Source organism: Muntiacus reevesi, chromosome 6 (assembly GCF_963930625.1).
Source record: "Muntiacus reevesi chromosome 6, mMunRee1.1, whole genome shotgun sequence".
Classification (NCBI taxonomy): Eukaryota; Metazoa; Chordata; class Mammalia; order Artiodactyla; family Cervidae; genus Muntiacus; species Muntiacus reevesi.
The window spans coordinates 104,652,242-104,667,770 of record NC_089254.1 but is presented as its reverse complement, the minus strand read 5'-3'; the positions used below and the strand labels follow the sequence as shown (position 1 = coordinate 104,667,770).

General features: G+C 39.4%; 1 protein-coding gene and 1 non-coding gene across 2 annotated transcripts in view; one reads left to right on the top strand and one right to left on the bottom strand.

Moving 5' to 3' along the window:
• CNTNAP2 (contactin associated protein 2) overlaps positions 1–15,529 on the bottom strand; it is a 1,529,631-nt gene that overhangs the window by 871,870 nt on the left and 642,232 nt on the right. The window lies entirely within an intron of this gene.
• TRNAY-AUA (transfer RNA tyrosine (anticodon AUA)) lies at positions 2,724–2,796 on the top strand. The gene has a single exon. It is a non-coding gene; the product is annotated as a tRNA-Tyr (tRNA).

The following is a 15,529-nucleotide window of genomic DNA, read 5'->3' as shown; positions in this document are numbered from 1 at the left end:
GTGAATATGATGATACATGAAGGCAGGAAATCATCCATTTGCAGTAAGTCAGACAGAGGAAGACAAATACCGTGTGACTTAATGTAGATGTGGAATCTAAAAACACTGAATTCGGGACTTCACTGGCAGTCCAGTGGTAAAATCTTTGCCTTCCAATGCAGGGAATGTGGGTTCAATTCGTGGTCAGGGAACTAAGACCCCACATGCCTCATGACCAAAAGGTCAAAGCAAAAAAAGAAGCAATATTGTAATAAGTTCAATAAATGCTTAAAAAAAAAGAGCACACAGCAACAACATGAGCTCATAGAAACAGTGGGTTGCTGGTTGCCAGGGGCAGGTGTTGGGGGTTGTAGTTAACAGGTGAATGTAGTCAAAGGGTGCAAATTTCCAGTTATGAGATGACTAGGTTCTGGGCGTCTGAGTTACAATAAGGTTACTATAGTTAACAATACTATACTATATACATGAAAGAGGCTAAATGGGTAGATCTTAAAAGTTTTCTCCGCACCAAAAAAAGTAACTATATAAGGTGATGGGTGTGTTAATTTACCACATTGTGGTAATTATTTCACACTATCAGTTCAGTCGCTCAGTTGCGTTTGACTCTCTGCGACCCCATGAACTGCAGCATACCAGGATTCCCTATCCTTCACTATCTCCCCGTATTTGTGCAGTCATATCTCTGAAGTCAGTGATGCCATCCAAACATCTCAATGTTGGTTGCCCTCTTCTCCTCCTGTCCTCAATCTTTCCCAGCACCGGGGTCTTTTCCAATCAGTTGGTTCTTCGCATCATGTGACCAAAATATTGGAGCTTCAGCTTCAGCATCAGTCCTTCCAATGATTATCTATGGTTGATTTCCTTTAGGACTGACTGGTTTGATCTTCTTGCAGTCCAAAGGACCCTTAAGAGTCTTCTCAAGTACCACAGTTTGAAAGCATCAATTCCTTAGTATTCAGCTTTATTTATGGTCCAACTCTCTCACACCCATACAACACTACTGGAAAAGCCATAGCTTTGACTATACGAAGCTTTTTTGGCAGAATGATGCCTCTGCTTTTTAATATCCTGTCTAGGTTTGTCAAGATTTTCTTCCAAGAAGCAAGTGTCTTTTAATTTCATGGCTGTAGTCACTGTCCGCAGTGATTTTGGAGCCCAAGAAAATAAAATCAGTCACTGTTTCCACTTTTCCCACATACATTTGCCATGAAGTGATGGGACCAGATGCTATGATATAGTTTCTTGAATGTTGAGTTTTAAGCCAGACTTCTCACTCTCCTCTTTCATCCTCATCAAGAGGCTCTTTAATTCTTCAATTTCTGCCATTAGAGTTATATCATCTCAATATATGAAGTTGTTAATATTTCTCCAGTAATACTGGTTCCAGTTTGTGATTCATCTAGCCTGGCATATTGCATGATGTACTCTGCATATAAGTTAAATAAGCAGAGTGACAATACACAGCCTTGATGTACTCCCTTCTTGATTTTGAACCAGTTTATTGTTTCATGCAAGGTTCTAACTGTTGCTTTTGACTGGCATACAGGTTTCTCAAGAGGCAGGTAAGATGGTCTGGTATTCCCATATCTTTAATAGTTTTCCAGTTTGTTGCCATCCACACAATCAAAGGCTTTATCACAGTTAGTGAAGCAGAAGTAGCTATTTTACTGGAATTCCCTTGCTTCTGTGATCCAATGGATGTGGGCAATTTGATCTCTGGTTCCTCTGCCTCTTTTAAATCAAGCTTATACATCTGGCAGATCTCAGTTCACATACTACTGAAGCCCAGCTTGAAGGATTTTGAGCATTATCTTGCTAGCATGTGAAATAAGGCCAATTGTGCAGCAGTTTGAGCATTATTTGGCATTGCCTTTCCTTGGGATTGGAATGAAAACTGACCTTTTCCAGTCCTGTGGCCTTTGCTGAGTTTTCCAAATTTGCTGGCATATTGAGTGCAGCACTTTCAAAGCATCATCTTTTAGGATTTGAAATAGGTCATCTGGAATTCCATTACCTCCACTAGCTTTGTTCATAGTAATGCTTCCTAAAGTCCACTTGATGTCACACTCCAGGATGTCTGGCTCTAGGTGAGTGATCATACTATTGTTATTTGCATCATTAAGATTTCTTTTTTTTTTTTTTTTGGTATCATTCTTCTGTGTACCAGTTATATTTCAATACAATTTAGTGAGTGTGTGTGGGGGGGAAGTTGTTTGTACTCCAGAATCACTCTCATTCTTTCTCCACTCTGCTCTCAGCTCCGTGAAGCAGATGCACTGAAAAACCCTAACTCCTATGATTTCATATTGGGTTTAACCAATGGGAGTCCATGGCAGGAGTTTGGAGGAAGAGAAAAGCAATACATCAGAGTATTCATTTTCCTGGTTCTCTTCTTGTGTGGTTGCCTCAGTCTGGCCATGCCCTTTGAAGATATGTCTCCTCTCAACTTTGCCATGTGTACTTCTGAGTTTTCTAACCTCGCCCTCCCCTCATTTCTCTGAGTCTAAGAGTGGTGTCAACTATTTTGCAGCTAGTCCTAGGCTCTTCATACCTGAGCCCTTGGCATTCCATACATCCCTGTAATTAATCATTTCTAAATAAGCTTTCTTTGAATTTTCTTACATTGGTCAGCACTTTCTTGTTGGCACTTTGACACACACAAAAAATGGAGAAAATATATATATTATTTATTTATACAATATTTATCATATATATATTGGACTTCCCTGGTGGCTCAGATGGTAAAAGCATCTGCCTATAATGCAGGAGACCCGGGTTCGATCCCTGGGTTGGGAAGATCCTCTGGAGAAGGAAATGGCAACCCACTCCAGTACTCTTGCCTGGAAAATGCCATGGACAGAGGAGCTTGGTAGGCTACAGTCCATGGGGTCGCAAACAGTTGCACATGACTGAGCGACTTCACTTTCACTTTCATATACATATATATATACACATAAAGACAGACAAAAGGGGCTTTCATGATGGTCCAGTGGCTTAGACTCTACACTCCCAATGCAGGGAGCCTGGCTGGATTTTTGGTCAGGGAAATAGATCCCATATGCCACAACTAAGACCTGGAACAGCCAAACAAGTAAACCAATATTTTTTTTTTTTAAAGACAGACATAAGTATTCATTAATGTGAACAGGATATTTCTGAAATAAATATACTAGCTTCTATAACAGTGGTTTCGTTGACTAGGACCTGAGATGAACAGAAAACTTATATTTCACTAGATGCCCTTTTATGTCATGAAACAAAAATTAAATCATAGGTGTTCACTATTTTCTCTGTTAAGACAAATTTCTCACACTGAAAAAAAATCAGAAACTGGTTTAAACCACCCACATGATGACACAAAAAGAGCAGGAGAACTTCCCAGGCTTCTGCCCGCATGAGAGGACCACGTCTGTAAGTACATGCTCCATGTCCTGTCTCCTCAGGTTTTTTCAAGGACTTAGCACACTAAGTCACTACTTTCTCCACAATTATCAACTTTTTCCCCTCTCCTGAATTATTCCCTCAGTACACAGCAATTCATTTCACCTAAAGCAAAATCATCAAAACTCTCCTTGTGACTCCATATTCCCCTGCAATTCCTGCCTGGATTTGTTTACTTATCTGACCTCTTTATCCATTTATCTGATCTCTGTAACTGCCAAACTTCTTAAAGATTTGTTTAAGCAAGTTATGTGCATTTCAATCACCTCCTATCTAAATTCCACTCTCATCGTCCACAGAACTGTTGTCACAGGTGGTGGTGTTCAGTCACTAAATCCTGTCTGATTCCTCGTGGCCCATGGACTGCAGCATGCCAGGCTTTCCTGTCCTTCACTATCTCTTGGAGTTTGCTCAAACCCATGTCCATTGAGTCGGTGATGCCATCCAACCATCTCATCCTCTGTAGCCCCTTTCTCCCCCTGCCCTCAGTCTTTCCCAGCATCAGGGTCAAAGACATGCATAATCCCAACTTCTCAGCCCATGGATGTATCTGAGCTCACAATATTGGTCTGAGCCGACCTCCACTTCCTTATCTGCCCCGACTCTTAGCTGGGGCTCTTCTCAATGCTCAGGGCTTGGTTCTGTCTGTCTATAATGCCTCCAAGCTTGTAACTAGCTCACACTTCAGATCCTGTGTCTCTGGCTCTTGACACACCCGCTTGGGTGTATCAGAGGCATCGCAGTGTGTGTTAGCATGACCAGACACATATATTTTTATTATACTCCTAGCTTTCTTCCCCCCTGTTCAATCTCATCTCAGTTACTGGCACCACCATCTAACCTGCCACTCACATCAGAAAACTGGAAGTTAGTCTTCTTCCTCCTCCATCAATCATTAATAAAGCTTGTGAATAAAATTTCGGCAACTTGCCTCAAATTTGTCCACTTCGCTGCGTCTCTACCGCCCCAGCTTGAGCCATCATCACCTGTTCCCTGGACTGGTTTCCTTATTCCTGTCCCCTTCTCCATTCTTGCCTTGCTTGAATTCATTATCAGCAAACTGCCAAAGTGATACTTGACATCATGTTAATCTACTGGTTTAAGTCCTTTGGTGGATTCTCTCTTCACTTTGGAGAAACCTGCGCTCCTGCAGGCTTCCGCGCTGTCTGCTCTCCCGCCTTTCTGCCGCCAGCTCAGCTCACGCCCTCCTCCTCTCCCGCCTTGTAGCGCAGCTGTCCTCCTCTCGTCTCTCTGGCAGGCCATGTTCTTTCCTTTCTGCCTTGACAGCACACACTGCTTTCTTTTTTTGTTTTTCCCCATACAGCTTTTCCTCAATTTCACACACAAAAAGTGTGTGAAAGAAATACCATTTGTGCGAGACAGCAAAAGAGACACAGATGCAAAGAACAGTCTTTCGGACTCTGTGGGAGAAGGCGAGGGTGGGATGATTTGAGAGAATAGCATTGAAACATGTGCATTATATGTGAAATAGATCGCCAGCCCAGGTTCGATGCATGAGACAGGGTGCTCAGGGCTGGTGCACTGGGATGACCCTGAGGGATGGGATGGGGAGGGAGGTGGGAGGGGGGTTCAGGATGGGGAACACGTGTACACCCATGGCTGATTCATGTCAATCTATGGCAAAAACCACTGCAATAATGTGAAGTAATTACCCTCCAATTAAAATAAATAAACTAGTTTTTTAAAAAAAGAAATATCATTTGCTTCCTTTAGTTCTCGCCTTAAATATAATTTTTCAAAGTGGTCTCCTCTGACTTTCCAATCTGAAGTGCTCACCACCATCACCTTCCCAATCATTTCTCACTCTTTTTCTCATCTATTGCAGTTTCTAATTATATAGCTATTGGTTTCTTTGTGTGCTGTGACGGTTTCCCATTGGGTGATACCCTCCACAGTAGAAGAGGCCACTCCTTTTTGTTTACCACTCTTTATCCATTGCCTAGAATTCTGTCTGGTATCGAGCAGGTGCTCAGTAAACAATCATTGAATGGATTTTGAATAAACACATATCAATCAGTTTAACTAGTTGAAATGCCTTTCAGAACCCTTTTGCTAGTTTAAAAATGCACAGAAGCAGGGAATATCTCAGACTGCTGCATTTGAAGCAAGTTTTAGATTAGCTGTTCCATTTCTCTCAAATCCATCATATAAATGTTATACCATTAAACAATAAGTTAAACTGTCTGACCAAAGGCTTTGCATAATTTCCACTTCCACATCTACCAGTATACTATTTCATTTACAGATGAAAAAACACTTATTTAACACAAACCTTTAAATCTGAAAAATTAATGAAGACTTTATGTACTGATATAACTTTTAGAAAAGCAAGTCCAAACTTGGAGAAAGTCACTAGTCAGGCAAAGAGAGTATACTTACAAGTTAATCAATATACAAAAAAATACCAAAACAGTGACAAAATAATAGTTAATACAAGAATGAAGCCCCATACATTTCCAGGTTTCTTGCATTAAATAAAGTAATAGCATGAGTAATCTAAAAGGATAGTATAAAATTGTATTGCTATTAGATTAGGATGAATAAATATTTTAAACAAAGTGATATAATTAATAAAGCTACCTTGAAAACAATAATTAAATTACTTGCAGTTTATGCTTTCAAAGGAATACAAGCAGTTGCCATCAATTCAAATCAATACAAGCAGTTTTTAAAAAAACTGATGCAAGTTGAACAAATTAGAAAAATTTGCACAAAAAATTAAGCTATTTGAAGGGCAATATCTCTTTTAATAGGTTCACTACTTCTTACAACCCAGAAATCAAACAGAAAACATCCTGATATATAGGTATCATTATCTCCCAAACATTCACTAATGAAGAACATTTAAAATGTACTGTTTCAGTGTGATCAGGTTTAAAAAGTAGCATACAGGTTGAACCAACAGTCTAAAAAATAGGGAGACACAATCAGTTTCAAATGGCTTACACACAAAGCACTCACTTAAAGAAAATTCTCCTAAGGTGGAAATGTATAATTAATAGATTATTGTTTTCTAGGTATCAAAATGACAATGTTTTAACTTTAGCTTCACACACACACAAAAACATATACACACACAAACAAGTTAGGTATGGTTAGTTTTTTAAAGATGTCTATTCAATGCTGTAACCAGGAGATTCAATAAGTTTTAGACCTCCCCTTACCTCCAAATAATATAAAAGCTCAAATAATTGGGCTTCCCTAATAGCTCACTTGGCAAAGAATCCACCTGCAATGCAGGAAACCCAGGTTCGATTCCTGGGTTGGGAAGATCCCCTGGAGAAGGGATAGACTACCCACTTCAGGATTCTTGGGCTTCCCTTGTGGCTCAGTTGGTAAAGAATCTGCCTGCAATGCAGGAGACCTGGGTTTAATTTCTGGGTTGGGAAGATCCCCTGGAGAAGGGAAAGGCTACCAACTCCAGTATTCTGGTCTGGAGAATCCCATTGACTGTATAGTCCATGGGGTTGCAAAGAGTCAGACACAACTGAGCGACTTTCACTACACCTTACCCCAAATAATAACAGTAACCAGTGAAGAACTGAATCAAAGAAGAGACTCCAGTATTACATAATTTATTAAATGAATATGCCCATGACTTTGGGACACAGAATGCCCATGGCTTTCCTAAGACAGGTAGACATTTGGCCCCAAACTTTGAAAACCAAAACTGACCCTGTCAAGCCAGAGGATCTGATGAATTTTGAAATGAAACAGCAAAGCTAAAAGGATTAGAGTCTGCTCAAGCACTGTTAATAAATCCATTGCTTTACGCTTGAGTTGAGCAACTTGTAGACCATGTAGACACGTTCTAAATTTTTTTAAAAGTCAGCAACATAGAAACAAACTCAAATCTCTGCATGAAAAAATAATTCATGTACATACAATCTCTAGGAGGGACTACTATCGCCACTGTCACTACAGCTCCAGAGCTGTAGATAGCAGAGAATCTCAAATGAAATACACATTACTTGAGAATTATTAATAATTAAGCCTCTTTGCTATGCACATTATTTACACAGTCTCAGATATACGATGTTATTTCCATTTCCACACTGATTATTAAAGACATTTTAATTTTTGCTTCAAACATGAAGTTAATAACTTACTAAATTTACAATGCTAAGGAATGATCATAATACCTGTGTTCATGTTTTGCTATTTCTTGGACTTTTTTAAATTGAAAAGTATCATCAGTTTATTTCTGTGTTATAAGAAATTTCAAACCATCAAAATAGAGTGGTAAAAATTTAGCTCTGGAAAAAATTATAGAATTTCTTGTTTAATTCCTTCATTTTATAGATGAAGGAAATAAAAACTGGGAATTTCAGTGAAATTAAGTAGATCAAAGGTCACAGAGCATATTTGTGGTGTAGTCAAGTCTTGGGCACAGATGTTTATCTACCTAAACGCTACATAACTGTCTTAAGTTACAATATAGAACCATAGTTGCAAACTAGATCTTTGGGAAGCACAAAATTAACAGATGAGTAATTCTTACTTACCTTTTTGCAGGGATAACAAATAATCAAAGAAAGAGTATGTATTTGCCTTTAAACAATTGGAGTCTCTGGACACAGTCTCTCCAATGTCTGGCTCTATCAACCCATTTAAAAAATTTTAACACTGGATCCATGTAGATATACTATATTTATGCAGATTTTAGTATCTGTGCAAGGAAGAAATTGAGATGAATATTTCTGACATTATTTTCATAGCTGATCCGAAACAGATACTATGGTAGCTGATTTAAACAATCGCTACAGTTTTGTTATTAATCTCACTGTTTAACTTGTGAGTGTTTTTTTTTTTTAATTCTGGAAAATATGCTAGTCTCTTTGGAAGGCAGTGTTGTAAATTGAGTGGTTAGAAATCTCTCTACTGGAAGCAGTTTGTGAGATACTATTTGCAGAAAGGCTGTAGAAAGGTTTTGGTTCTCTAAGGAGTAAAGGGGGGCCTTGCTAGTGGCTCAGTGGTAAGGACTCTGCCTGCCAATGTAGGAGACGCAGGTTCGATCTTTGGGCTGGGGGGCTCCCCTGGAGAAGGAAATGGCAAACTTCTCCAGTATTCTTGCCTGGGAAATCTCATGGACAGAGGAGCCTGGTGGGCTACAATCTGTGGGATCGCTAAAAGAGTTGGACACGACTTAGCAACTAAACAATAACAACAACAGGAGTAAAGAAAAGTGACTTTCACGAATGGAGATGGAGGATTTGGAAAATATTTGAGGGGAAGAGGGCAAATGTCCTTTAGGAGAGCAGATAATAATCAATTAAATGTCCCATGATAGATGGTATTGTTTCATCCCATAATTATTTTACTGTACCTCAACTAGATTTTAAATACCTTTAGGTCAATTATCTCCATAAAACCTGGGTCAGTCCCTGAGACATAGTAGGCCTTCAAGAAATGAATGGTGATGAATTACTGAATCAAAGAAAACAGTAAAAGAGACTTCTCATCTTTAATAGATGTTCCAGCACAGGAAGAATCAAAGCACTTTCAGGTTGTAAAATGCTTAAAAAAAAAGAAAAAGAAATCTGTTCTAAACACTTCCTTCAGAGATGCACATAATTCTGGGAAAACATACTAAACAGCTTTCCAAAGGTCTTACAGCTTGTTACTGCCAGAAATAAAGTTCTCAGATTGATATCCTCAATTCTTGTCTTCTTGGTTCACACTGTTTCTATTCTGTTAAAAAAGATAGAGGATTCCAGAGCACATCTGATATCATAAATGTCAATAAATAGTGGGAGATGATTTGCACACTGACTCTTTCAGTCTAGAACAGTATTTTGGTAAAGATTGAACATAACCTGTTTAACAAGGTGTCAATTCAAATGAAATATTCTTAAAGCATTTTTAAATATACTTAGCACTTTCAAAACCAACATGTTCACTACTGTTGCTTCTCCCCTTCATATGTTTACAGAAGACAGTCTCCAGTTGATTGCCCACTATTATCAACATTTATGTTACTACTTGGCTAAGTAAGAGTACAGAAATAAATAATTTCAAATTTATTCTTATTTAAGAGCTTTCACTTGTCTATAGACATCCTGGGTAGCATGCTGTGGAACAGTTACCTCATTAATTTGATTTTGTTCCAAAACAGACTGCTAAGTTCAGTTCAGTTGCTCAGTCATGTCCAATTCTTTGTGACCCCATGGACTGTGGCACACCAGGCCTCCCTGTCCATCACCAACTCCCGGAGTTTACCCAAACTCATGTCCATTGAGTCGGTGATCCCATCCAACCATCATCCTCTGTTGTCCCCTTCTCCCATCTTCAATCTTTCCCAACATTAGGATCTTTTCAAATGAGTCAGTTTCTCGCATCAGGTGGCCAAAGTATTGGAGTTCCAGCTTCAACATCAGTCCTTCCAATGAATATTCAGGACTGATCTCCTTTAGGATGGATTGGTTGGATCTCCATGCTGTCCAAGGAACTCTCAAGAACCTTCTCTAACACCACAGTTCAAAAGCATCAATTCTTCAATGTTCAGCCTTTTTTATGATCTGACTCTCACTTCCATACATGACTACTGGAAAAACCATAGCTTTGACTAGATGGACCTTTGTTGGCAAAGTAATGTCTCTGCTTTTTAATATGCTGTTTGGGTTGGTCATAACTTTTCTTCCAAGGAACAAGCATCTTTTAATTTCATGGCTGCAGTCACCATCTGCAGTGATTTTGGAGCCCCCCCAAATAAAGTCTGTCACTGTCTCCATTGTTTCTCCACCTATTTGCCATGAAGTGATGGGACTGGATGCCTTGATCTTAGTTTTCTGAATGCTGAGTTTTAAGCAGCAAAACTGACAGGCTACAATTTGCTTTTGGTTAGAGGTTCTTGATCCTAGTTTTATACTCTCTAAGTTGTTATGACATTACCATTTGTGTCAAAAGAGTTTTCTTTCTCAGTGTTTCAGAAAATTAATAAACTATGTGGTTTTAGGGGTTTATACTTCAGTAGCAAACTTGTATTCCCAAATTTAATTATTCAAGCCTAAGCTCAACTTTACCACCAAGCATTTTATTTACATTTTTTTTTAATGTTGATTGTTTTTGTTACTACTGCAAAGTAGATCTCATAGGCACTTCCCTTTCAAGTCAAGTGATATGTGTTCATTGTATAGGTATATTTTAAAAAGCAAAAGGCAAGTGGGAGTCTTTAGCATTTCCCTTCTATATAATTCATTTTTTGTTTGCTATGTTGGGAACATCCCCTGGAGGAGGAAATGGCATCCCACTCCAATATGCTTACCTGGAAAATCCCATGGGCAGACAAGCTTGGTGGGCTACAGTCTACGAGGTCACAAAGAGTAGGACACAACTGAGCAACTGAGCAGGCATGCACACATGCGGGCAAGCATGACTGAAGTTAGCTAAGGATACACCACCATCGCAGAAATCCCTCCCCATCCCACCCGCCTTGAAAAACAGTCAAAGCTCTGCTTCAAACTAAAAAGTCAACACATTGAGCCAAGCAATTTCCCAAGTACAAAAATCAAAATTTCTGCTTGACTGTCCTAACCAAATGCAGAATACTAAGGTCAAAAATTAATTTCACACCCCCTTGTATCCTTAGATGCCCTGGCACATAAGTCAGGTAAGATTTATGGTTAATGCATATGAAAGCCTTCCAAATAACCTGTCCTATTAGGTATAACTCACAAAGGGAATGAAATTGCAAAAACAAACACAAAGAAATTTTACTAGAACAATGAGGGCATTGGTTCCTCTCTGATGGGGCAAATCTGACCTAGATGCCTTCAGCTTTAACTTCAAAATTAAAATTGGTTTAAGGAAAAACTGAAACCAAATTGTAAAGCCAAACAAAATAACAAGCGTGAAGTAGCTTTTCTGCTTGTATTCAACTTACACGGTTCACAGAGCAGGTGGGAGATGCGTGGGAAGGACCCCCACATGCTGTACTGGCAGATGCCTATACTCAGCTGAATAGGTGAAAGGCAGGGATAATTTACTCATGAGCATCTTCCTGCTCTAGAGGCATAATGGACTCGGGTAGTGTAAGGTAAGTCAGCACTTGCGTTGCTAATGGGCACATACAATTGAGTCCTGGCCTCTTATGAGGAGCATCATTACAGACCTACCTGCTCACTAGAGATCAAGGTACTGGGCACAAGCGATTTTCTAGGCAGCATATTAGCTTCCTATCGCTGCTGTAACAAGTGCCCATTAACACACTGGTTAAAGCAACACACGCTCATTATTTCACAGGCCTGTAGGTCAGAGGTCTACAAAGTGTCCACAGAGCTGCACTCCTTGGAGCTTGTAGGAGAGAAATCCGTTTCCTTGATTCTCTAGTCTCAGAGGCAGCCCACATTCCTGGGCTCACCTCTTCTGTCTTCAAAGCCCGCAGCCGGGGATCTTCTCTCCTCTCTGATTTCTGCTTCTGTCTTCATGGTCCTTTTGTCTTTTCTCAGCTCTCATTCTACTGGGCTCCCTCTGAGCAGGGCATGTGATCACACTGGGTCCACTCAGGTAATCCAGAAATATCCCTCCATCTCAAACTCCTTAACTTATTCATACCTGCAAAGTCTTTCTGTGATGTAAAGTGACTTATTCATAGGTTTAGAAGGATATCCCTGTGGGGGCCATTATTCTGTTTACCACAAGAAATTCTAATGTTTTGGAAACTGAATAATATTATTGTCAGTTGAACATGTTATAATTTATTTGTCTACCTGAACATGTTATAAGTTATTTATCTAGTTGTTGAAATGTGAATTTGATTCCACTTTTTGTTTTTAGGGAAAATCAGTGGACTATTCTTAGGGCTGAGTTTTATTTCTAATTTCCTCCCAAATCTGTAATCAAATCACAGGCTCTTGATTCCTGGGCTTTTAAGCAGAAGCAAATGCCTACCTATTGAGTCTGTATGTTGTAAACATGACTAAACTCTCCAGCTGCTTCTCTGTACCTTGTACACTTCAGAATTCTTACTTTATGACTGACTACTGCATAAACAAGAACCAATTCCAAGTAAAAACAAACCAATTATATTTATTTGAAACCTCCTCATCATTTAAGAGCAGATAATCAAGGCTTACTAAAAATACTGAACAAATACACAACAAACAATTCAAAAAAAGTTATTTCCTTTTTGTTCTCTTAAATGATTCTATGGTGATAAATAGAGTTATAGGGACAGAGCTGATATCTTTATATTGGTGACACTAGAGGTAAAGAATCCACCTGCAGGAGACATAAGGGACATGGATTCTATCCCTGGGTCAGGAAGATGCCCTCAAGGAGGGCATGGCAATCCACTCCAGTATCCTTGCCTGGAGAATCCCATGGACAGAGGGGGCTGGTGGGCTACAGGCCATAGGGTTGCAAAGAGTTGAACACAACTGAAGCGACTTAGCACACAGCATATTTAGATCACTTACAAGTAGATTTGCACATAAATGATAATGAAACGATAAGGACAGAGAAGAAATGTCACAAAATAACTCAATCTGGGACGTTACCTGAAAGTTTATATTTACAGAAATTTTTAAGTAATAAAAGTAAGGTTAAATTGCTTTTTAAAATTTAAAAGCTTAAAGTTTAGCTCTCTATATGTCTACACAATTGGCACTGTTTCTGCTATATTGGATAACTTCTTTTACTGGAATTGTTATGCTCATTTCTTTTACTGTCACATATATAATTTTATATATATACTAGGCCATGACTGTGCTTCCCTGATAGCTCAGCAGTAGAAAATCCACCTGTCAATGCAGGAGATGTGAGTTCGATCCCTGGGTTGGGAAGATCCCCTGGAGAAAGAAATGGAGACCCACTCCAGTATTCTTGGTCAAGAAATCCTATGGACAGGCTATAATCCATAGGGTTGCAAAGAGTCAGACACCAGTTAGTGACTAAACATCACACAACAACAAGCTGTGATTATAGCTTTTAAATAGCAAATGACCCTAAGCATCTTTTTGCTCACATGTGTTAAATATGAATAAATATGCTAAATCATGAAAATACTAATATTTTGCAGTGGTACAAGGAACTAATGAGACAGATTTTTCTTTAAAAGAAGTTTTTCTTTGGCTCTAGCAGATAAGGGGATCCTAATGGATAGGCAAGACAAATTATTTAACGTGTGAAATACTGATAAGCCTATTGAAAGGGTAGCATGTCAAATGTGGATATATCTTCTCTGACTGTCTACATAATCTGCAAAAGGGAATCTTAGCAAGGTGCAAAATGCAATAGACATTTGAAGTCCATTTGAAATGAGACTATTTCTTTCAAAGAGAAATGTGGATGTGAGACGTAAGAGTGTGACTGAAGGATAGTCTCACGTGTTCCACATCTCCTTAGGATCTTTGTGGGTTACACTCCCATCCAGTGTGAAACATTAATCGTGCAGACCTACCAAGGAGCTCCTTTTTGGCAACCTACAACCGAACCTCTCTTTTTGTCTTGGGCCTGGTCAGGTGCCTGTGATGATTATTCAGGCAGGACAGAACTGATCTCTACATCTTTCAGAAGTGGGCTATATAATATCCTGAGTAAAAGTTATAAACAAGACATTCTCTCCTTTAGGAATTGGAGGAACCAAATGCAATAATGCAGTTTCTTAGAGCATGTCTCACATTAAAAGCATAGATAATAAAGCTTTAGATTAAGAAAGATACTTGCTTATGATTGAAATGATTGAGGTGTGATCATCCAGAGAATTTTACAGAAAATGAGAAAATAAACTCTGACTCTTAGAATGAAAGAAATTCTTTTTCTTTTACCCCAAAGGGCTTGGTAGTTTTTTTGCTTTTGTCTCTAAACACTTTTCAGGGATTCAGACTTGAAATCATAAGCGTTCTTTGCTCTTTTACACTTTGAATCTTCAATAGTCAACATGTCAGCCCATCACATTCATTCTATGTATAATTTTGCATATATCTATTTTTTTCACTGCTGTCACTATGTTGAGAACATAGTTTTCAGCAGTGTCCAGTGAATCCTCTTCACTTCTATCCCTAACCATCTGTGGTAGGCAGGTTTCTAAACAGCCCCTAAGGAAGGATATTTTGTCCCAGTTCCCAGATCCTGTGAACGTCATATCACTGCCATCACATTATGTCTTATGGTATGCTTGAATTTAAGATGATCCAAATGGGCTTGGTGTAATTATCAGCTCAGTTCAGTTCAGTTCAGTTGCTCAGTCGTGTCCGACTCTTTGTGACCCCATGAATCACAGCATGCCAGGCCTCCCTGCCCATCACCAACTCCCGAAGATTACTCAAACTCATGTCCATCGAGTCGGTGATGCCATCCAGGCATCTCATCCTCTGTCATCCCCTTCTCCTCCTGCCCCCAATCCCTCCCAGCATCAGAGTCTTTTCCAATGAGTCAACTCTTCACATGAGGTGGCCAAAGTATTGGAGTTTCAGTTTCAGCATCAGTCCTTCCAATGAATACCCAGGATTGATCTCTTTTAGGATGGACTGGTTGGATCTCCTTGCAGTCCAAGGGACTCTCAAGAGTCTTCTTCAACACCAATTCATCAATTCTTCAGCGCTCAGCTTTCGTGATAGTCCAACTCTTACATCCATACATGACCACTTGAAAAACCATAGCCTTGACTAGATGGACCTTTGTTGGCAAAGTAATGTCTCTGCTTTTTAATATGCTATCTAGGTTGGTCATAACTTTCCTTCCAAGGAGTAAGCGTCTTTTAATTTCATTATATGATCTCTTAAAAGCAGAGACCTATTTCCTGCTGGTGGTAGAAGAGGAGGTCACAGAGATTCAAAGCATAAGAATAACTCAGCCTATCATTGGTGGCTTGAGGATGGAGAAAGCCAATGAGAAGGGACTCGGGTAGTTTCTAGGAGGAAAATAGCGTTGGCTGAATCCAGTGAGGAAAGAACTCTTAGTGTTACAGCCATAAGAACTGAATTTTCCAATAATCTTGAATGAGCTGGGAAGTAGGCTTCCCCTGCAGAGCCTTCAGATGAGAGTCCAGTCTGACCATCTTCGATTGTGGCCTTGAGACAACCTAAGAAGGGAACCAAGCCAAGCTCACATGGACTCCTGACCTACA